This window comes from Fukomys damarensis, unplaced genomic scaffold, assembly GCF_012274545.1.
Source record: "Fukomys damarensis isolate Sample0158 unplaced genomic scaffold, DMR_v1.0_HiC HiC_scaffold_4, whole genome shotgun sequence".
NCBI classification, from domain to species: domain Eukaryota; kingdom Metazoa; phylum Chordata; class Mammalia; order Rodentia; family Bathyergidae; genus Fukomys; species Fukomys damarensis.
This window is the reverse complement of record NW_022900916.1, coordinates 41991992-42016037: the sequence shown is the minus strand read 5'-3', so window position 1 is coordinate 42016037 and position 24046 is coordinate 41991992. Positions and strand designations below refer to the sequence as shown.

Sequence of the window (24046 nt, the reverse complement as noted above, 5' to 3'; positions counted from 1 at the left end):
AGCTCAGCTGGCTGCAGCTAAAGGGTCGTGTGCGTTTAGGCCAACATAATACCGATCTACCAGAAAGAGCCATCCTCTGGTCAGCTCTCACCATCCTTCTGTGGACCCAAAATATTCTAAAATGACTAAAGCTAAAATCTACATGCCGGTGTGTGCTTTCTATAACTTTCTTCAGTGTCCATAGTTGTCTTCTCTAATTAATTTATTTTTTGTTCCAAAGTGCCCAGTACTTCACATACTCATTTCACAAGTATCATCTGAATTCTTACTTGATTTCAGTTATTATGTTGTCTCTGGTGATATCAAATATGCAGCAATAGTTTGACCTTTGCCTCTAGTAGCACAATTCCCTTAAATTCCTTGAAAGAAATTTACTATGTAAATCTAAATTTTTCATAACTGTTCACATACTCTGAGTGTCCACTGTGGTTCCATCTAAACTTTCCCCACTCTTCTCTATTTTCCTATCTCTTTTAAGTACCTACTACATTTTCACTACTCCTGCAGGATGTTAGGAAGTGATATTGACTGGTATCTCCCTTTACGTTCCTTTGTTTACATCTTTAAATTTTTCCTCTGTCGAATTTCTTTCCACCTCAAGTGCAAAAGTCAACCGAAAATTTGATTAATGTAAGAAAACTAAAGAGTAGAACCAGATATAAAAGGATTTGAAGGAAAAGAATCCAATACACTCTGTCATATATACTACTTGTGTACATTACTAGCGGAAATGCAAAAGGAGTGTGGTCAGGTACTTTACAATCTTTTGAGTGGATTTAAACAAATATAATGTTCCCTTCCATCCTTCTCTGCTCCCTCCAATGCTCCCCTTCACCTTTGTAAAAACTCTATTTCCATTTTTCCTTTAATTCTCTCTTTTAAAAAAAAATCATTTACCCTTCCTTCCCTTCATTCCCCCTCCATCTCTTGTTCTCCTTCCCATTTGAAAAAGCTCTCCGTACCTAATCCCAGCGCTCAGAAGGTTGAGGCAGGCAAGATTTCAGTAGCCAAAAATCATTGAGATTCTCAGACTAAGGGGCTAAGTATGAGAAAACAGTAGCTCCAGAGAAAAGATTTTCAATGATGGGCCCGCTGTTCTGGGGCAGCCAGTGCTGGAGCCTTCAGACTTCCTGAAATCTCATTTGGTTTGCAGACGAGATTTTTTTCTAGACCACGTTTGATATTTATTTGATGATAGTGACGAGAGCCAACCAACCAGGATTAATTCATCTTGGCTTATACGTAAAATGGTTGGCACTGTCAACGCCAACAATTTAGTCCTCAAAATGATTGCTATGATTTGAATAGGAGTTGTGTTTTCCAGAAAGGTTCATGTGCTTGGAAACTTATCTCTAACACAGAGGTGCTAAAGTGGTAGAACCTGTAAGTGAGGCTTAGGTGTGTAGGTCACCAGGGCCACTGCCCTCAAAAGGAATTCACATGTTCTCACAGGACCCTGTTTAGCTTCCTTGAAAGAAAGTTGTTATAAAAGGAGCAAGCTTAGACCCTGAACTCCCTTGCTCCCTGTCTCGTAACGTGATTGTTCTCTTTCTCTCACATGTGTTCCTTCCATGATGTCATCCACCATATCGAGATGTAGCCAGAAAGCCCTCAGGGACTGATCATTGACTTTAACTTTCCACCAACACTGTGAGCTAAACAAATCTCTTTTCTTCTTTTCTTATGGATGTCAAGTGTTGAACCTAAGGCTTCAGGCATGCTAGGACACATTCTACCACTGCACTAACACCCCTATTCCAAACCTCTTTCTTTATAATGTTCCTAGCTTCAGGAATTTTGTTATTGCAATAGAAAACAGATTAACAGAGTGAATGACAGATAAAGCTAATATGAACAAGATATGGAGGACCTTTCTTCAAGGATAGAAGAAGTTCACAGAAAAACTACTGTTACCTGTGTCTAGAAAATGAAAACAGGAGGCAAACAGTTTCCCAGAGTTTCAAGCACAGTAAAAGAGAGATGCCTAACTTGAGCAGGAGAAAAAGACATAATTCAGAAAATAAGACATAGTTATAAACACTGGCAAAGAAGAAAGATGTAGTCAGGTGGTTGTTATACTTCTCTTTGTCTTTCAGTCTAGCATATATAAAGCATTACAGGAGACTAGGAATATGTATAAACACTGAGCAATAATCTGAGTGTGAATGAAACAAAGCTTCCCCTCTACATCTCCTCTACAAGAGATCTTCTGACCTTTCAGGAACTTCATCCTTACCATTTTTATTCCCTCATTTATCTATACTCTCCCTTACTCAAATTATATTTGGAGTTTTAAATGTAAATGAACTAGTCACTTTGAATTCACAAAGCATAACAAAAGAGTAACAAGCTACCCCTAGTTATTTATAAACGTGGCCTTGCAAATGAAACCCAAAAATTTGGAAAGAAAAAATTTTTAATGCAGAATAGAAGAGAAAAAGGATACAAGAGAAGTAGGTAGATATTGCAGTAGGACACTGTGAGGTCAATGGGATATTTTTTTTTTTTTTTTTTTTCCGAGACAGTGTCTCACTATGTAGCTGAGACTGACCTAGAACTCACTATGTAGCCAAGGTTGGTGTCGAACTCACAGTGATCCTACTGCCTCAGCCTCCCAAGTGCTGGGATTACAGGCATGCGCCACCACGCCCGGCTCTCAATGGGATATCTAAGGCAGTTGAATACTGTGATGTGAGACTCAGGTTTATGGCCATAATTTTTTATTTCCATTATATGTTATTGCACATTGTGGTATCTCCTTTAATGAAAAAGTTCAGTACAGAGCCTTATATTCATTTTATGCTTACAAAAATGGTTGTAGGAAGTTGCATAGGGTGAAGGTTCTCAGCCTGACCTGGTATGTGTGTCCTTTCCATAGAGAGACTAGAACATCCGTGAAATTCTGTGAGAGGTGCAAACGCATTTTTCTGAAGCAAGCCTTCATTGTTTTTTAATTTATTTTTTCAAAGGAATATATCACCTTAAAAAAATGCTATTCTAAGGAAAGTATGCTGGTTTGCAAGAAAGTCCATAAAAAATACCAGAACTGGATAGCTTAAAACTATACAAAATTTATTGTTTCACAGATTTGGGAGCAAGAGTTTGGAAGTAATAACTTGATAGGGTTGGTTCCTGCTGTGGGCTCCGAGGGAGGGATCTGCTTGAAACCTGTCTCCTTGTGTTTGTTACCCTCTACTCTTTCCATGAAGACGCCAACCATTTTGGAATAGGCATTCTCTCCACTGCAATACGACTTTATAACATATTTCATCCACAACAATCATATTTTAAAATAAGTTCAAATTCTAATGTCTTGAGGATTAGGAATTCAACATCTGAGTGTGGGAAGTATAGAACTCAATCCATAATGGAAAACATGGAGTAGAGTGCAAGATATCTTTTCTCTCATCTCAAGCATACATCCTCTCCAGAGAACTGACAGTCTCCCTCCGATTGTGAATAGGCCTAGCAGAATAGGGCAGTTTCGGTAGTTTAATATGAATACTAGAATATGTGCTTCAGTCATAAGAGACTAAATGATTTAATATAAAAGTGAAATGATTTAATCTACATATGGATTTAAATGATTAAATTCTTTCATATATTTAATTCCATGAGATTTCATACTCATGGAATAATGTTTGGCATTCACTATGTGTAAGTTCTGCAATCATTATATATACTCATTCATTGGTAATCCCTCATCTGCCCAATGCCCTCTTTTCACTCATATCTGAACCTTGTTCTGAATTCCTTGTGATTTTATCTTTCTTTTTCATAATAACAAGTTGTAGCTTTCTTGGGAGCTGGGAGCACCTAGAATTCCATATGTGTATGTGCATGTGTGTGTGCCTGTGTGTGTATGTGTGAGAGTGTGTGTGAGTGTGTGTGTGTGTGTGTGTATTCTATTACCTAAACTTGAGGAGGCATCATTTACCTGAAGTAAAACCTCTTAATAGTCCCTCTGTGAATGAGGTCACAAGGTTCTTGACACAGATCCAAATTGCTGAAGAAGAGATCAGCAAAAGACTGTAAATGTCCATTCCTATTCCTCTTTTTTTTTTTTTTTCCTATGAGCGATGCCAGTGTATATTCTGATGCCTAAGAAAGTAAATGCTACTTCCTTTGCTATGTTATCCTGACTTGGTTAGAGGTAAAATTGATTTCATTGAGCAAAATTCTCTCATGTGCTTCTTCAGAGGACTCTTGGCCTTCAAGCAGAGTTCATACTCTTTTTATGTTTCAAAATGTGCTCGCTCTTGTAGTTTTCTATAGCAATTATTATACAGTGAATATTTGTACTCTTTCTTTGAATCGTACTTATCTGGTGCTCTAGTTCAAGGATAAACCATTGACAAAACAGTCATTTTGTTTCCTAAAGTAAACTCCTCATAGCAGACCCATTAAATAATATTAAATGTATTAATTTAATTTCAATTGATAATTAATGAATTTCTACCACATCCTGGTAGATGTGCTTGTCAAAAAAGACACAAGGACAAAATGGAACGAGATTGCAGTTTTAGGAATTAATAGCTATTGGTTGCCATTGTGCCACATACTATGTGAAGATTTGTACCATAAAAACAAACTTACACCACAGCTAGTCAAGTAGCAATATATAACTGCACAATCACGCCTTTTTTACTTTATTAGACAGCCCTTCTTCATTCCCAAATATGACTAAAAGTCTACTAGTAACGCCCAGGTAGAAGTGTCTGGCATTGTCAATAAAATGGTAATTTGAACATAGTCATATATGCATTACTCATATAAAGCTTAGAATCCAATGAAGACACATTAATCAAATAATCAGTCAAATTAACAAAAATATTTTAATTTAAAAATCCATGGCAGGGGAAACAAATACATGTTTCTAATAATCAATTGCCTCAAGAAAGGGGTCTAATAAGAATGATGTTACACGAAGATCTAAAGAGGAGCATTTATTTAAAGCCAAGCTTCATGACCACTTCTGGCAATATGGGGTAGACATAGGTTTTCCCACTCTTCACTCTAAGCACAAGGAAAACTCCTGACATTACATATGAACCAAACATCAGAAGAGGGTGAAAGATGGGTAGAGGAAAGCAACCTATCTAGAGGCCCCAGAACCTAAGGGTGGTAAATTCCATAGGTTTTCTTTGTGCCACTTTGATGAGAGCAGGACTGATGCCATCTTAAGCTTCTGACTGGTTCCCAACTTAACTCTCTGAGTCTAAACTCGTGTGTGACCGGTGTGATAACCATCCAACCTGTGCACCTGTGTGACTACTTGTGTGCTAACCATAAGGTGTGATACACATAGTCTGCCTGCCAAACGTACTTCGTGAACTCCTTTTGAGAAACTTTGAAAAAATAAATGCTTTCTAAACGATATATTTTTACCATAAATAAAAATATATTTTCACCACCATAAAATCGACACATGTTGTTTGTAGCAAACTCCTCACAGCATAGAAGAGGAAGCCTCTGGCTGCTGTCCTACTCAGCCTCTGACTCAGTGCTGGTGGACTTTGCTCCACACTGTTTTCAGCAGACCTGCTGCTGGCGCTCCACAGCTGTTGGGATCCTCACTCTGCCGTCCAGAACCCTCCACGCTGGGCTGCATCGGCCTCCAGATCTCGTGAGTGCTGCGGGCTGGACCCCCACCCCGTGCTCGCAGTGCTGTTGCAGGGTGGAAGAAAGGTTCTGTAATGGTGGTGCCACCTCCGACTTCTTGACCCCCTCCATCTTGCTGTGAATGCGGTAAGTGCTAGATAAACCCTTGCATTCTGTACCTTGCTCTTCTCTTGTGGTCTTTTCTTGGCCGAAGCTCTTACTCCCTTTGGCTCCTTCAAGCCACAGGGTGGCCTGAATCAGAGGACTTTTTGGCCTCAGGAGCGGCCTCCATGTTCACTTGCAACACAATTTTTATATACTACTTTGGGAACAGAAAAAAGTAGTAAAACAGCAACAGGTACAGACCAAAAGTCAAAGCAAAAACATGATCTCTTTAACCACGAGAAAAGAAACATTAGCAAGACAGGTAACTTTTACACACCAAATCTCATGGAAAACTGAGCTCATGCCCCTTCCTATGGGGAACCTAGAATCCTAACCTGGAAAACTCTAAAAATGCTCTGAACAGTTAAGAAGGGATTGTGTGGGAACCAAACTGGGGAGATGGAATGAAGCCACTCTAGCCAGTAATTAGCACCCCTCATAATGTCGATGCAAATCACATCGCCGAGGCTTCAGCGCGGCCCTGCAATGAGGCAATGTCCTTCTCATGCACACTAGGATGCTGTCGAGGAAGCTGAACAGAAAGTCAGAACTTTAACTCTCGCCCACACACAATGAGGCACAGCCACTGTCTGGTCAGTAGAGACCATTTATGGGACTTAACTCTCACTCTTGCCCAGAAGCAACAGGAAGCTGGCATTCACATGTCAATATAGGCTATATAAGGAATCTAGATTCTCTTGGAAATAAAAAGGCTGTGTGCTTAATCCTCTCCTTTTGCTGAAGCACTATCACAGGGGAAAAATATTTCAGTAATACTTAACATTCTCAGAACATAATTAGAAAATGTCTAGGTTTCAGTGGAAAATCTGTAGTAATTCCAAGAACCAGGATGATTTCAAATTCAATGAAGAAAACTGAGTAAATGGGTTCTCCAGCAGAACACAGAATCTGGAAATGGAAGTACACAATCTGAGATATAGGAAAAATGCAGGGAAAAAGTGACCCTTTAAGATTTGTGCAATAATTTAAAAATCTGATATTCATATTTATGGAGCCCAAGAAGAGAGAGGAGAGGACAAAGAATTTAGAGAACTAGAAAAAAGCTAATGAATATTGCATTTGAGGAGAGGCATTAATCTGTAGATTCTAGAAGCTCAGTGAACCCTGTAACAAGATAAAATTTAATTCATGAAAAGTAGCACCCTAATTTAACTTCTGAAAATGTCTGAAAAAAGAGAGAAAAAAGTCATTAACACAGCCAGAGAAAAACAGCATCTCACCTATATAGGAAAATCAATTTAAGTCACACCTGACTTTGGTATGGCTTCATGCCAAAGAAGCCTTGGGAATGGGAACAGTATTTTATAGAGCTGGGGGAAAAATAGTTGGCAACTCAGAATTCTATAGCTAAAGAAATATCCTGTAGGAATGAGGAAAATTTTGTACACCTCAGATCAAAGAAAATTGAACGAATCATGTACCTACCCTAAAAGAATGTAAAAGGGTGATTACATTTCTGTGTGCTAGCTTTCAATTATGCAGATGCAAAATTAATACGAAAATCAAACTGCTGATACACAGTAGCCTGGAAAATATCTCCAAAGAATTATTCAAATTTTTTAAAAAGCTGATTTCAATGATTGCATAATCCATGATCCCATGCTTGGAATATTATTGAAATGACAGGGTACGTACATGGAGAACAGATCAATGGTTGCCAAAGGTTAACTGAGAATAGGAATGATATAGGTTATAGTTATTGAAGGACTAATTTAGAGATCTTTGCAGTAACCAAATGGTTGTTTTACCATTGAAGAACTGGACAAAGAATACGAAGAATCTTGCTCCTTAAGGTGTTTATATCTTGAGTTCTTTATTTAAGACAATACGATAGTTAATTTTCTTTGTCAAATCTACTTCACTTAGCATAATGGTCTCCAGACCCTTTCATAGGACTTAATGAAGGTGGGAAGAAGACCTGGGGAAAGTGGAGAGGGGTGTACAAGATGAATGTAATTGCTATGTATTGCAAAAATATACAAAAAATTAAAAAGAATATGTAGGACCTGCCTGCATTGTTTTTAAACCCACATATGAGGCTAAAAACACTGTTGATAGATACATATTATTCCCAATATACAAAATCATTTGTGGAACAGTCTTGGCAGGGGAAAATATTGTATGCCCAATTAACCATAGAACAGTAGTTTAGCTGAAAGGCTGAGAGCAAGGAGTGTGGATATATCTAGGTCAAGAAAGAAAGAAGAGGTACAGATAGATAGTGGACAAGGTAAAAAAAAACCTAATTTTCAGGGATATGTGTACTGTGCAGAGCCATGTGAGTCATCTTAAAGACTTTGATTTTGATTTAAAAGTAGAGAGCCATTGCAGTGTGGTGAACTAAAAAATGGCTTAATCAGAATTGCATTTTGAAAAGAAAAATCACCAACTACCATGTGGAAAATAAGTAAAAGCAGGAATCTCTCCACTGTGCTGTTCACAGTTTAATTATGCTGCTCCACCTAAAGAGGTTCATTCCCTAATAGAGAAGCTGCCTGGAGAATCATATGATTGATTAATCAGTTGCCTTGAGCTAAACTCTCCTATGATGTGTCTATGGGAAAATTCCCGTGGAGTTAAAAAGGAGAAAACATCTAAAAATTGGTTTGATGTGTTGACTATTTTAATTCATCAACCAGGTAGGCATGATCAAAAGCAGGCAGAGTAATCTTTGTGACCTCCACCAAAGAAAGGAAAGTCTTGCTTCAGCTTCTAAAATAAATCATTTCACAGAGACATTATAAATATTGATGGTAATAGGTTTTTCTGCAGTGTTTGCAAGAGATTTAATACATTTAGACACAATAAAAGAGTTGTTCATGAAAACTAATAGAATGAGAAAAAATGACCCTATGTCACAATTTATTTTGACCCAATCTGTCACCTTTTGTTTTGAAAGAAAACATTAGTGACATTAAAGCATAGTTTTAAGATTCTTACTTCACTTGTTGTCTGCCTTTTACCTAAGGATGTGGTCCATACCAATTATTCTAAATCATGGTTTGACTATAGAAAGCAACCAATTTTTAAAATTTCCCATCTTGATTTTAAAAATCAGTTTAAATTGTTTTTCTCACAACTTTGAATACATTTCCTCTTTTTTTAATATCATGAAGGAAATGCCTAAGTGAACTACCAGTTTCTCATATTAAACCATCATTTATTGAACTGCATTCGTTTAATCATTACAATGATGCACTAAAATGTTCAGAAGAATCTATATAGTTTGTTGAGGATTATAAAAGCTTCAAATCCAGTCTTCAGAATTGCAAAGGGTCTGTACCCACAGCTTCTCCACTTGTTAGCCATGAACTGTATCTGATCATAGAAGTCTTATAATATACTGTTCTGAATTAAAATGTTAGAAGTGCAAACTAAACACCAGATTTTGAAGATTATAAAATAGCTCACTAATACTTTAATATTGATTGTATATTGAAAATAATTATCTGAATATATTCAGTCAAATTAAACATATTATTAAAATTGATTTAACTGGTTTCTTCTCTCTCTAATTTTAAAATTGTGTGGTTCCTGTTCTTTTGCTCTTGGATGCGGTGCCACACGTCTTCTCAACTGTACCACTGAGCACTGACATTTGTCTGAAATGCACGCGCCTCTCTCCACTCCCACCTTTTGAGGCTCACCTTTCCCTTAGAAAATGATCAATTTTGCCAGCACTGTCATCCCGCACTCTGTACTGACACTCTGCACTTCAAATTCTGAAGCCAGATGGTGGTTTTCAAACTGTAATCTGACCCTATTCCTTCACCATTTCTATCTGTCCGGAGGACACCCATTGCCTGCAGGGTTAAATGCAGGATTCTCACCGTGCTCTACATGACTTTCTGCGGTTCAGTTTTACATATATGTAGCCCATAATGAACATGCTAGAATCCTCTCACTGAGCCAACACTTCAGACACGTTCTGCCCTATGCCATTGTTTATATTCAAATATTGAAACACCTTCCTTAAACACTTAAACTTCTTTACAGTTTAACTCTTAAATACATCATATTCCAACCGTTGTCAGATGTGTTTGATCCTCACCATACTACTGTGTTTATAAAAAAGGATATTTTTATCTTAGCATATAGTATTCATTAAATGTTTATAATTTCCGTGAAATAAAACAGCTAAAGAATGAGTTGTTAACTCAAAAGAAAGGAGTCTGCTGAGTTATCCAATAGCTGTAAATAAGTGAAAGAACTCTAAGCAGATGGCAATGAACAACTGTTCTTCATTTTTGCTAAAAACCAAAGAGAAGTAATTGGATGAAATTATAGCGATGAGACAGTTAAATACATTAAAATTTTTGTTATTCAGAACTTGGTCAACTGAAATATTCCAGAAATCAATGTTTCTACTTTCACAAAACAGAAAAATTCAGCTTAAATGAAGGCAAACTAGAATAGAATTACATAAATAACATGGAAGGAGCATATTGTTCCTGAGATATCTTGTTTATGGATACTAATTTGAAGTAACAAATCCATTTCGATCTCTGGTCTATAAAATTTGCTCTTTGTGATTCAAATGTAACAATTAGGGCCTGCTACTTTATCTGCTTCTCACAAGAAATAATAAGAAAGCTAAAGAAATCTGAAGCCACCCGAATGAATCAGAATTGTTTGTGAATACACCCACCTACAAAGAATTCAGAGACAAAGTCTTGCTGGTTAAAAGTATCTGATTAAGCTGGGGATTTAGCTCAGCGGTTTGGTGGCCTGCCTCACAAGCACAAGGACCCTAGCTTGATCCCTGTTACAAGAAAAAAAAAATCTGATTAAATTTTGTAAACAAACAAAAGAAACATTTTTTTGCAGTAGGTTGCTAGTACATATTAAGATCTTTAAAGGTATATCTATTGTTTTTCCTTTTTATTTTTTAAATAAATATATATTGTGACTTACCTATGTACCTGTGCTTCTAGATACTACCCCTTGTCTATTTACATTAGATTCAGGTTAATTGTGCTTCTTAACATAAAGATCTAAATATCATTTAAAAAATCTCTTAACAACTATGTTGTAATACACAATGTAAAAAGGTTATTATATCTACTTTCTACAGGGCTCTCCATAGAAAAATATTTTTGTAGAATGTAAATAAGTATTATTTGAAAAGTATTCAGAAAAAAAAAGTTCCACAGAACAAAAGTGCTAGGGATTCAAAAATAAATTTAAAAGATTAAATTATAGCATATTTCCCCAAAGCCTTTGTTCTTACTACATTTTATTAAATCTTTGTACAACAAAATGTACAGCACTCTGTTCAAAAGATTGAACAAATGATAACTCATTCAGTCTTCAAAACAATCTCCAGAGATAGGTATTAATTTCCCCCCTTTGTTTTACAGATAAGAAGACAAGTTCCGAGAGGTTAAGTAGTTTGCCCAGTTTCAGGCAGAATCTATCCTGTCTCACTTCTTAAATAGTTCTTTTCTTCTTCTCTACGATTTTGTAGGTAAAAATCCATGTAGTAAAGGTATGAAGGTCAAAGACGAACACCGTACCCAGGGGTCAAACAACAGAATTTTTGTGGGATCAATACATTTGAGCACTGTCCTCGGAGACTTAAATCTGTACCACACAAGAGAAGGATCGCAAACAAGAACATTGAGGAAAACGGTACTCACCTTTTCAGCAAAGCAGCTTCAGCTCTGTGTGGCCACTTCCATTGTTCATTCAAGGCACCATAAACAGGAAGAAACACCTGAGGTGGAAGTTGAGACAGATAATAGTCACTTTGGAGGACTATCGCCAGCTCTCATTGAGGGGAATAGCCATATGCTTAGAAGAACAGCCCCCGCTCAAATGGCCACATTCCAATCCCTGGTGCCTGGGAAGGTTACCTTACAAGGCAGAGAGGACTTTGCAGAGGAGACAAAAACGTTGATATGAAAAGACTTTCCTAGATCACACGAGTGGCCTCAAAGTAATTACAGGTCTCTTTAATTGTAACCAAACACAGAAATTCAGGGAGATAAGACTCTGGAAGAACAAAGAATAGCAAAGCTGTTATATCTCAACATGGGCATGCTGGGCCTCCAGCAGCTAGAGAAGACAGGAAAATGAATTCTTCTCTCTTCTGCAGCTTCCAGGAAGAAACAGCCCTACTGACAAACTCACCTTAGCCCTACGAGACCTGTGTCAAATGTCTCCTCTACAGCAGTAAAAGTAATAGGTTTCTACTTTGCAGCAACACACTTTTAGATGATAATATTTGTACTGTTTTAAAACATTAAACTTGTGGTAATTTATTACAGAAACAAAAGAAATCCAATAAATTTTCCTAAAGGAACTCAGGCCGTGAGGGAAAAATAATAGTTGATAGTGTTTGGTGACATTTTTACAGACAGACAAATTGTACCAAAGAAAGATTAATCAGCAGGAATTCTGCTTGATAGGACATAGGATGGAACAGAAAAAAGGATAAGTTGCAATTCCCCAAACTATATTTTCCTAAAATAAAGCTGTCAAAGGTTCATTTGGGTACCCAATTATATTTAATAAATATGATTAGAGTAAAATGTAACAAAACCAAAGACATTGTTGTAAATAATAGGTCAAGTTAAAGTAGAAAACATGAATTTTGGACCACCAAAAAAACCTTTCTGAATCTCTGTTACGGGGTTACATAAATACCAGAATCTTACATTCAGTATTTGAAACTAATCAGCTCAAGTAGAAATACTCAACATTATGCCACTATCTCCCTCCCCATTAATTCCACATTTTCCCTTAAATATTTTCAGGATTATGTAAAATGCTTCTAAGGAATGCCTTCTGATTTTCTTTACCCTCAAAATGATGATTTCAAAACTTTATGACATATTTTTACAAGGAGCCTCATTCTGTAATGGATTCACATTAAACATGTCCATTAAAAATCCAACCAAATAATATTTTTTTCATTATAAACCCATCCCTAACCCAGGACCTTCACCCAGTTCTCTCTCTATGTCTTCAACTCATTACTAAGCCAAACAACTCTAAAAATTAGTTAGGAAATCAGAGTACAATTTCCATATTGTTGCTGATGGTGTTGCCTCAGTAGCTCCTTGATCCATCCAAAATCTTTATTTCCATTTCAATGTAATTCTTTTTATTCATCACTATGAGGTCAAACAATGGATTTTATGCTTTCAACAGCAGGCACTGTGGTAAAATTAGGAAATGCATGATTTTAATACACTTTCTTCAATTATTGCTTCTTAACAAACAGACCAGCACTTATTTTAAAACAATTTTAAAAACACTTGTCATTATGGATCAGAAACTCAGAAATGAAGTCAGTATAGGTTCTGAAGTAGGTGGTAAGCTTTGTTTATCCTTAAGATATGTAGGCACCTATTATCGAAAATTCATGTTTTTGTTGTCATAAATTTAGAATGAGAATGCAGACTGAGTCTCTGTAGCCAGCAGAATGCACTGACTACAATAATCAACACTGAGTGAACTAATAGCATGTGAAATTAAAAACTGAAATAGGATTGATCGAGAATGAACAAAGTTAACAGTTTGCTTGGGCAATGCTTTCTGTAAGGTAAAGGATATGTATAGTTCTTTATTTTGTGTACCAAAAGTGTTATTTTTATCTCTCCTAACATTATAATTATCTTTTTACAAGTAAGCACCTAATTTTACTTTGAAACTGGAAGCAGATTTGTTTTTCATTTTCCACTCAAGGAGACATATAGTCTTTATCTGTCATAAAATTTCTCTAGAATATACTATATTTTTTCTACCATAAGATTCTATAACATTTATACCAAGTGTTCCTTAACTGGGTAAACAGTCATTAAAAAAAATTTTTTTGAGGCACTGATATGTATTTTAATGGCCTGTATAATAGAAACATTAACTAGAAATAAAACGTGAAGAAAGTCAGTTTAACTAATTTTCTCTCTCATAACAATTCTCACAGGGTTGTTATCATGTTTAAATTAAATGCAGACTGTCCCTCAGGTTAAGATTTGAAACCTAATATAATGCACAATTGTTTTCAGAATAAAAATATCTTGAAGTTCTTATTCAGGCAGAACTTGGTTTTGTTTCAGCTTAGAAAACTAAACTTAGGTCACTTTTAGGAAAAGACAGGCAGGATTATATATGATATGTTACCTTGTAGAAAAGTACTTATAAGTTTACATACTCATTCACTTGCTGATTGTAATAATTCAAAAGGTGTCTACTGAGTCTCTGAGCTGGGCCAAAAGTGGTGATGACTCATCCTTATATTTTACTTAAAGAAACAGACATTTTTTAAAACCTGGTTAGCTTTTTTAAATTTAGTTTGTGTTGAAGATATCTAGTAATGTTGGCAAAGTCCTCAAAAATTTACAAACTATTTAAACAACTACCTACAACACAATTTGATTGACCTTATTTGTTTCTTATAATGGCCAAAACAAATCAGAGACTGAATTGTCTCTTGATCCTACACAACACAACTGCTTAGCAGGCATTAATTATGACTGTTGATTATTCTATTTGAAAAGCTATGGAAAGAAATAGTTCCCTATGTCAGTCACTTGAAAAACATACCTTAGATTGTCTTCTAAAGTAAATCTTTAGCTAACTATTGGGTTTCACTTGGGATAAATAATATTAATTAATGATGAAAAATTAAAACCAAATAACTAAAAGGAAATTGATATTGGTAACCTGTAGGAGAAAATAAAATTTATCATTTAGTCAATAATATGAATGTGTATTTCTTATTATGTAATGGCTTATACCCGATTTTACAATTCAAAGATTTCAGTGGTTTGGATTATACAGTGTGGCTTTTAAAATTCCTTGGCAGGATGCAAATAAATTTCATACAAACAGCTTCTCTAATATCCTAATAAACTGATATCAAAACACTTCTATATTAAGACTAATCACTGTCAGTGTAATTAGAAAGTAGTTGATTTTGCTAAGAATCCCATGACAAATGTATGAGACATTTTATTTCTTTCATGCAAATAAAAGTATGTTTAAGGTTGCCAACATTCCTTACTTAAAATAAAATATTTGTTGGTAATAACTGGAAACAAGTTGTTGAATTAGATTTTTAACTTATTCAAGGTACTTGGTATGAGAAGTAAGTGTTGTTCTAAATGCACTGCACATTGAGGCCATACTCTTAAGTGAAATAAGTAGGACACACATGTGTAAATACCGAATAGTTTCTCTGGTGTGAAAAACTAAAAGTGTAAATAAGGTTCAAATTGTATAATTGATATTGTGAAATAGGAAGAAAAGGGCTAAAGGAATAGGGGAATTGAGAGGGGTAGGGGAAAGGAAAGAAGGGGAAGCTATGAGAAAATGAAAAAATGACAACAAATAGGGAAATATGGAAGTATGGATTGGGGTGAAAGGAGAGCGGAAATGTGGGGAAAATGAAGAAGAACCAAGATACATCATGTAAAGGTACAAGGTCCCAGTGATGAATGTAACTGTACTGAATACCTAAAAAGTACCAATAAACAATGAAAAAAGAGAAGAAATAAGAGTTGTTGTATTTATGAGACTTTTGAATTCTCATTTAAAATAAAACTTCAGGGGCTTGGGATTTGGCTCAGTGGTTCTCCTGCCTGCCTTGCAAGTGCAAGGGCCTGAGTTCAGTCCCAGGCATCAAAAAACAAACAAAAAAAACTTTGGATCCTTTTCTTCAAACTAAATTTGACTTAGCATTTTTGTATATAAACACACAGCTGCAGTTATAGGAAATAATTTAAGACCTTTTTAAAAAATATCCCACAAAAAATGCCACAATCATGCATCATTTTCTCAATATCAGCAGTGTCTTTGAAGGACCATGTGAAGATGACTAAAAGTCTAAATATTTTGACTGTACATTCTCATAGTGTGTGGCAGTTACATTTTAGAAAGTCACCGCATGCATTGAACAAGCAAGTATGGACCATAGTTCTTAAGGAAACACAAAGTTAGGTTCCTATGAACTTCTGGTCATGTTTTCTTCAGTCTGTTAAACTTAACCTTGGCTTTGGATATTTCTGTTTAAAGACATCTTCATATACACTTGTCACAAAAAACTACTTATATACAATATTCTTTTTACTAAACCATTAGCATTTTCAAAAGGATTGAACATTTTCTTGGTTTTTTGTAATATGACTGTACATTTATTATAGCCTTAAGACAAAAGTGCTTTTTTAAAACTGGTGTTATCTTATAAATCCACAAATTTAAAAGTTGTCTCATATTATACACATTATAGGTATGATTTCAGCCCTCTATGAGTGACTGCACATACAGATCAGCAAAGGTTATCTTCCTTTTTCTAGATGTACTGTATTGTGGATTCATTAACATTTAGCTCATGGTTAACTAACTGTATTAGAACTTATGGTTCAAAAAAGTTTATCTGACACACATTTTCTCCATGAGTAATATCATTGTCTTATTATGCTTAAGAATATTAGACTGGTTCAACAGCCGGTAACCTTGGGGTTCATTTAAAATAGCAAAATCACTATCAAAAAGCATAAAAAGGTGAAAAGGGATGTTTACAGTAGAAGAGCTGAAACAAGAAGAAACCTCAGTTAGCTGGAAACATGTACTACAGGTAACTCAAAATTTTACCATCATGCAAGTCAATGAATGATTGCCAATGTGCCGTGAGGGTTTATTTGGGAATTACAAAAAAAAAAAATCATAAAATGAGAAAATTTGCAAATATGGAATTCATGAACAGAAAGGATCAAGTATATTTTGTTGAGAACAAAACTTAGAAATGTTTAGTGGTTTGTCCAGGACTGTAAGCCAAGGTAAAACAATGACTAGCATTTAATTGTTCTACCTCCATACCTTACCGCTCCATCCTTACCACCTGTAAGCATTTCTCCTAAGTGTAGCAAGTAATGTCAGAAAATACCAGTCAGTATATTGGCAGCCAGGGCAAGAGGAGAATTTAAAATGAAGCTAAACCAATCCTTCAAAGCTTCTCATTTGCTAAGTACCTGAGAGGCTGGGATTTATAGGGTATTCAAGTGGGAAGGAAAAGCCAGTTGCAAACAGGGATTTCCCTAAGAATTTCTGTGTGATTGCCAAAAGAGATCATAAAAATAACGAAACCAAAATTCTGAGACCTCTATAAAATGTGGAGATTTTTTTTTTCCATTTCTCTAAACAAATACAAAATGACGTTGGTGTGGACGCATGATTGGGGCCTTCAGCCAGTTTTGCGCAGGCAGAGTACTTGATGGATCAAAACATGAATTTGCGAAAGTAGTTAAAACAGTATAGAAGCAATGGGGTCCTGAAAACTGATCGTAAGGGGAAATTCTCTGGTTGTGTCATTTGCCACTTGTCCTATTGTAATTCTTCCATTGTAACTGATTTCAAGCTAGAACCTGTCACTGAAAACAGTTTTGAGAAGAAAGGTGTACAGTTGGCTGTCATTATGCAGAACAAGCCAACTTCAGATCACCACTGGGAAGAAGTGAGGTAGAAGATAATCAATTGTCCTGGTTTGTCTGGTGCAGTGGGAGTATGTATAAACTATCACCTAAACCCCTCTTGGAAACAGGAAATTTCCCCCATTTCTTCAGATGTCACTGACTATTCTTTAACTCAAGCTCAGGGATCACCTACCAGGAGCTCCTCTGGGCTTCTCCAACCCCGCCCCACCCCCGCCCCGGGTTATGTTGAGCCTCTTGTGCTCTACATTCTCATTAATTATGGGGGGAGGGTGAAGGTTAACAATCTCAATAGCTTCTCATATGATTTAAATAGTGAATTAGGAAGGCCTGAAAAAGAAATAGAATCTGGCCGCACTTTGGAAGGGTAAAAGAAGAGGTCAACTCTGAATAAACAAAGATCGCCATGAAAAAGACACCAGCAGCCTCTGGGACTCTGAGTTCTCACTGATAAAATGAGGAGTGGGGAAAGTCCTTAAGACATTTGGTAGACTAAAAATTCTATGGAAATGCAAGATGAATATAAATTATACATATTGTATGCCACAGCTTTACCCTGAAACTTCACATTGAATTTTTCATCCAAAAAAAGTCCAAAATGAATTTAGAAATTAATACTTATTTAAGCAAAACTCTACCTTCTTACAAAACTTACTTTTTGGGCAATTTTTAATAACTTCATTTCTTGAATAAATAAAGAAACAGAAAAAAATTGTTAGACTTTATCTGGAATCAACTACATTTAAATTGTTATTAGTATTCATAATAACCCTCAATATAACACTGTGTTAGATAGTATGAGAGCAAAGTAATAAAGCAACTTACAAGCATCTGAAAATATCAAGTTGTCCTTTGGAAGTTATATGAACAAACAAAAGATATGATTATTTCTGAGAACTAACTGAAAAACTATTTTTAAATGTGTGACTCAACAAGTAAAATTCCAATCAATGTAATTGGTTATAATTATAGGAAGACAGGTCTGAAATGTGCTTGTAAATAGTAAGCAAAAAAGAAACTTCTTTTCATCCTGCCACTAGAAAGGGTTGAACAGAAAGAGGGAAGGCTAGCCCAGAACATTGAAAACAAGTTGAAAGGGAGGTTGGCAATGCTTATCTGGAAAAAGTAGCCTAGTGTTGAAGTGGAAAAGGCTAATTGGATCTTATGATGACTTGGATTATATATCTTGAACAAAACCATCTCACTGTGCTGTAATATTTTTGTAGTGCAACAAAGAAATTTATTTCCCCTTTACAAAGTTTCCTGGCATATGTACTGGGTGACAACAAGAAGATGAAGTACTGGAGAAGCAACATGAGCATTTAGTTATTAAAATGTAGAGTTTATTCCAATGACTTATAGATCAGTATGTCATCAGTTTAGTCGTTGTGAGTCAATTCACCCAAGTTAAATCAATCCGAATTTCTGAAAAGGTTGAGAAATAAACCATAGATCATGGTGAATTCACCATGGACTGTGCCCCCTGAAATTGCTAAAAAACAGGCTAACTGGCCTTTTCTGGCTATGTCCCTACTTACTACTGTGCCTTCCACTAAATATCCCAATGTTTTTATAAATCATTTTATAATTAGCAATATATTTTCACATAGATCATTTCCTGTGTGTCCTGAATCCTTAAAGTAAAACAATTACAATCCCCATTTTATAGATCTATAAACAGATGGGAAGTCACTCAGTTTCCTAGCTTGGTTGCATGAAATTTCAAATGCAAGTCTTTTAGGTCAGCACATATTTGTTTACCTTCTATGATAATGCTCTTTCATTACTCTCCATAAACTATGTTTAAGAAGGTGAATCAGAAGCAGTTAAGGTCTGGTAACAAAAGGCTTAAGTAGCTCCGACTAATAGAGTTGCACTTCAGAGGAAATCTTAGGTATTTCCTTGAGATTAAAACATAAATATCTGATTATTCATGATTTGATTAGAAAGTGTGTCAAAGTGTGTCTAGAATAGTGAGGATACAGATGTTTCCTACATTGCTGGAGCATCTGCTGTTTGGATGAGAGGCAGCATAAGAAGCAGAGGCCGGGCTGGAGCGTCCCTTCCTTGTATCTCTAACCACCTGCAAGTGGGCTATTTGTAGAGAGGCAACTGATTCTCTACATGCTCAGTCTAAAATTATAAGCATTAAAGGACTGAACTAGATGATTTCATGTGTGCTTTTTGTTTGTTTTCTAGGTGCATTATTCTCCACCTAAGCAGACATATTGTTTCCTATTCTGATTCTGGTCCTCTCTATGATCCAGGGCTTTGACAGAATCAGATTTATTAAACTGCACAGTGGTGGCTTGGGCCAATATTCTAAATACATCAGGAGATAATTACTTTATAAAAATAGAAGCAAATGGAGAAAGAGAATTGTGGAAATAGACATGAAAAACACAATTTAGCCTGCAATTTAGGAAAATGAAAAAAAATTTCAAATATTATCATTTTAAAGACTAAAGCCTTTTATAAAAGTATATTTGTTTCATAACTATTTATTGAAAATAATAAATTATTTAAAATGACTAGAAGAAAAGACATTTGCAGGCAATTGTCTCCATGCCGATCTTGCTTTATACTTTGTTCAAATTAGGTGGCTCCTAAGAGATCTCTCAAATGGAAATTGTACAGTTTCCTCTTAAAATGCTAAAACCAGTATATGAATAATTCTGCCAGAAAATTTGAAGAACAGAAAAACGTCTAAAGAAAAATAATATTAAGAAAACTGAAATCTTTTTATAATTCCACAGCATTACATTAGAATAAGAAAGCCCTACTAGGTTATATTGTTTGCAGCTGACATTTTTATGTAATAGTGGATTTTTTTGCAATGAAAGAATATTAAACCTGTTTCTCAAGTTAGAAAGCATCCTCCTGCTTTAAAACCACAGCTACTCCCAAAGTACATATAGACATCTTCTTGTACTTAAAAAAATAAATCAACTGTTACTCCCAGTGCCAATGTTTTATCCTAAGAAATATTAAAGTGATGTAAGATTATGCTTCCCAATGGAAAAAATGATGGCTGGTGAATGGAATCATCTTCACCATTTTTGCCTTCTTCGTCTGTTAGCCAGTGTTAGTTACCTGTCTGAACCTTTTTATGTACATTAGTTTTATATAATCCTTATTTTCTCTGGACAGTGACCCTAGAGGCTGAACATAACTATTATCTTCATTTTTAATCAACATACAGAAAAAAGTGAGGCTATGTGTGAAGATCTTGTGGTCCTACATCTGTAAAAGAGGAGAGTAGGAATCAGTTCCATTGGAGAAGTGGAGCCTGTAACGAGAAGGAAAGAGTAGAGGATGGGTGTACGTGTGCTGAGTCCTGTGGTCCAATAAAGGACTAAAGGGGTTGCTCTCTGATTACTTCAATCCCTCATCTACTTAGAGTTTGAGTAAGAGAGACAGCAAGAACTCAGAGGGTGAAGAGTTAGCTGAGTGGATGGAGCAGAGAAATGCTACAGGACTGGAGGCAGTACTGAGGAAATATTTTATTTGGGGTTCTGTTGTGTGACATGGTCAAGCAGGGTTCAGTTACTTAAGCAGATGAGCAAAGTTGATTCAATACCAAGAATACCATCTTCTTTTTATAAAATCTTGGGCAACTCATTTTTCTGAGTCTTGGTTTTCTCATTTGAAAAGTCAAAAAAAAATCCTACTCGCATAAGACTATTCTGTAGATAACATGAGATTTCAAAAAAGAAAAAAACAAGACCCATGATGTACAGAGAAGCTCAATAATAGTTTTATGATTATCTCTTCTATACCTATGAGGCTAAACAGTTTCTGATACCTAGTAAGTATCCAAAAATGATTTTCTACTAAGAGTCACTTGGAGTAAATGATGAACAAGCCACACTTGATAATTACAGGAATATCTCTGGAGAATCATCAGAAGAACCATAGCTACAAAACCTGAAGACGGGGCTTTAGAAAGGAAGCCAATTTCTGTCACTGTAAATCTTAAAAAGCAAAAAAAAAAAATCACATACACTCAAACCCTAATGAAAATAGGGCTACATCATATTTTTTTCTCTTTGATTTCCAAAATAGTTATTAGGATAGATTTGTCAATTGTTTGAACACACATCCCTTCAAAGAGATAACTTCAGAGAAGAAAAAAAAAAATCTGACTGCATTTCATATTGGTGTATTTGATTTCATATATTTATAATTAATTAATGTTATCATTTCCTTTTTGTTGCTGAACACTGAAGATGAATTTGGCATGTACAAACACGAAAGCTATTACCCTAGGGGCATCCAAGCTGACCCTGAGTAACATCCCCTGCATAGACTTCCTTTTAGTGTTTCTCTTTATTTCTTTGTCCAAGTCGCATATCCTGTGGCAGTTTCTACCAGTGCCAAATATGTCTCCTTTTCTTTCTCCAAGGCAGGGTACTGAATTTCAGTGAGGTAACTTTTATCATTCAATTAATGGTTCAATTGTCAACTATGTATTACTATATAAAACAGTTTAAAATTAGACAGTAGCCATCTGGAGAGTAAACAAACAATCAGTAAATTCTTACATATTCTTAGTTTTTATATTGCATGTTTACTTAGGTAGCAAATTATGCCTAAGTAAACTCAGGCTGATTTAATTTCACAGCATATTCACGTTTTGTGGGGCTCCTGTCACTGATTCAGAGCCATGCTCGGCCAAGCTGAAAATAACTGAGTCATAACATTATGAAATATTATGGGTGGAAATTAATATTCTTTTATTATAATTTGAATGTGTCTATATTGGTATACTTCTCTTGCCTTTGATCAAGTTATGAGGTCTATATATTACAGAAAAAGGTATGAGTCATCTTCGCTCAGGATTTTTCCTAATCCCCTTGCACAGGTTGCAACACAAATTAGACAAGAGGAACAATATTCTAGTCTTCAAATTTTACTTAAAATATTATTTCTTGTCATTGTTTTTACTATGACTTACTCTGAGTTCCAGCAAAAAAATCTTTGAAAGATACCCAAGAAATATAACACGGAGGGAACTTTTCTAATAGATGCTAAAAACATTTTATACTAAGTCCCAAGAAAGAATATAATTAGGCAAAACAGTAATTTTCACTTCATTTGGCCTCATCATTATTAAAATTAATATAATTATAATTAAGCAGACAAGTTTTACCTGTTGGCAGTCATACTGGCTTTAACTTCTCCCAGTTTCTGCCTCAAATCCCCTTAGCTGGTCTTCCCCAACTCCAGCTTGGTGGTTGGAGGCTTTGGTAATTTGCTTTCTGTTTGGAGTTGTTGTCCCGGGGCCAACAATCTTTAAGCAGAATGGTGGTGTTCTTGCCTAAGCATCAGCCATTATTTTGCTCCTTCTGAGTGAAAGCAGAACTGAACCTGACTGGAGGCCTGACTCTCAGAGCTAAACTTGTACGGTAGGCCTTGCTACTGAGTCAGGTCCGCCATTTTTGCTATTCACACGTTGCTTCATGCACCTTATGTTTTCCTTTTCTTCCTGCTTCATAAGCCCTGTTTTAGCTACACCACAAGTGAAGCACCTTTGAAAATTTTCTCATGGAGCCCCAGAGAATAACCTTCATTCACTCTGTTATAAATTATCAAGATTCATTGAAATAGAACCAAGAGTGAGATGATTACGTATCTATATAAATCATATACATTTGAGAAATAGAAAAAATTTTTATTAATCCATGTTATAGTTTTAGGCTTTAAGATTGTGTCAAGAACAAATGTAATATATTCTAAACAAAATTACCTAATTACCTAATTGACAGCATCCCACTCCGCCTGACCCCTGCGCGAACTCTCTACCCACATCCACAGGAACAGAGAGGTAACAAGAAGCCAGAAGCCACCCTGCTGCTCTAACAACCATCCTGTTTATCAGCCAACCCCAGGCCCATCACCCACGAGACCCTAAAATTTTCCACGCTCTTGACCATCTTGACCAGTGCCTCTCCTCTACCTGAAATGCCCGTATCAGCCAGAAGCACCCTCCTCTCAGTGCCAAGGGCCTTCTCACCCTTGGTCCACCTGCACCCACATGGCAGCAAACTCATCGCAAGTTGCTTAGACTTTGCCTGACTTGGTGGTCTCAATCGTGCCTTGGTCAGGCCTTACAGTAACATAACTGTTATAGTTGAATTGATAGGATTTTTCATTATTATCAACAGCATCACTCTTATGTAAATAACTCTGAAATTGAATTAGAAGGAGATATTTCTTTTGTGTGTCCCCAAAGATGGATGAATATTGGAAAAAAAGAATCTACAATCAATTATCAGAATTGAAAACTGAATAAATTAAACCTCAGTTTTCAGGGAGCTTGATTGAATACCTGTTTTATTTAACCATATTAGATGCACAAGTTATATTTTTAAGAACATGATGCCTTTCAAGGGAAATTTTGCTATCGTCTCCTCTTAAACTACAAGGTCATCATTCTAGGCAGAAGATTGTGACTCATTTTGTTTATGAATAACTGTACATAGATATTGCAATAAATTTCCCTGCAGTTCCCAAAATGAGATTTTAAAAAGCTTGCTCAAAATACAATGTTTCTCCCCTACTCATTTTCTCAGTGTTTAGTGATTCATCCTCTTTGCCCCTTTATTAATTTTTGCCCCAGCAAAAGACCTTGGAACATCTTCGTAACAGTCAAAAGGCAAAATGGTTTAATTATCTACTCCAACACCTTACTGGATCAACTTGCATCCAGTAAGGAATCTGCCAACAGGATTCAGAAATATTTACCTGAAAGCTGGGGAAGGAAGATAATTTGGACTAATATGATATTGCTAGAGTCTGGTATCATTTACATCCACACATTT

At 35.8% G+C, this 24046-nt stretch overlaps 1 long non-coding RNA gene across 1 annotated transcript; it reads right to left on the bottom strand.

Moving 5' to 3' along the window:
• Window positions 1-4855: 4855 nt before the first annotated feature.
• LOC104869960 lies at window positions 4856-11702 on the bottom strand. Its single transcript, XR_782410.1, has 3 exons — window positions 11643-11702; window positions 11427-11503; window positions 4856-5920 (listed from the first exon to the last, which is right to left on the bottom strand). It is a non-coding gene; the product is annotated as an uncharacterized LOC104869960 (long non-coding RNA).
• Between the last annotated feature and the right edge of the window lie 12344 nt (window positions 11703-24046).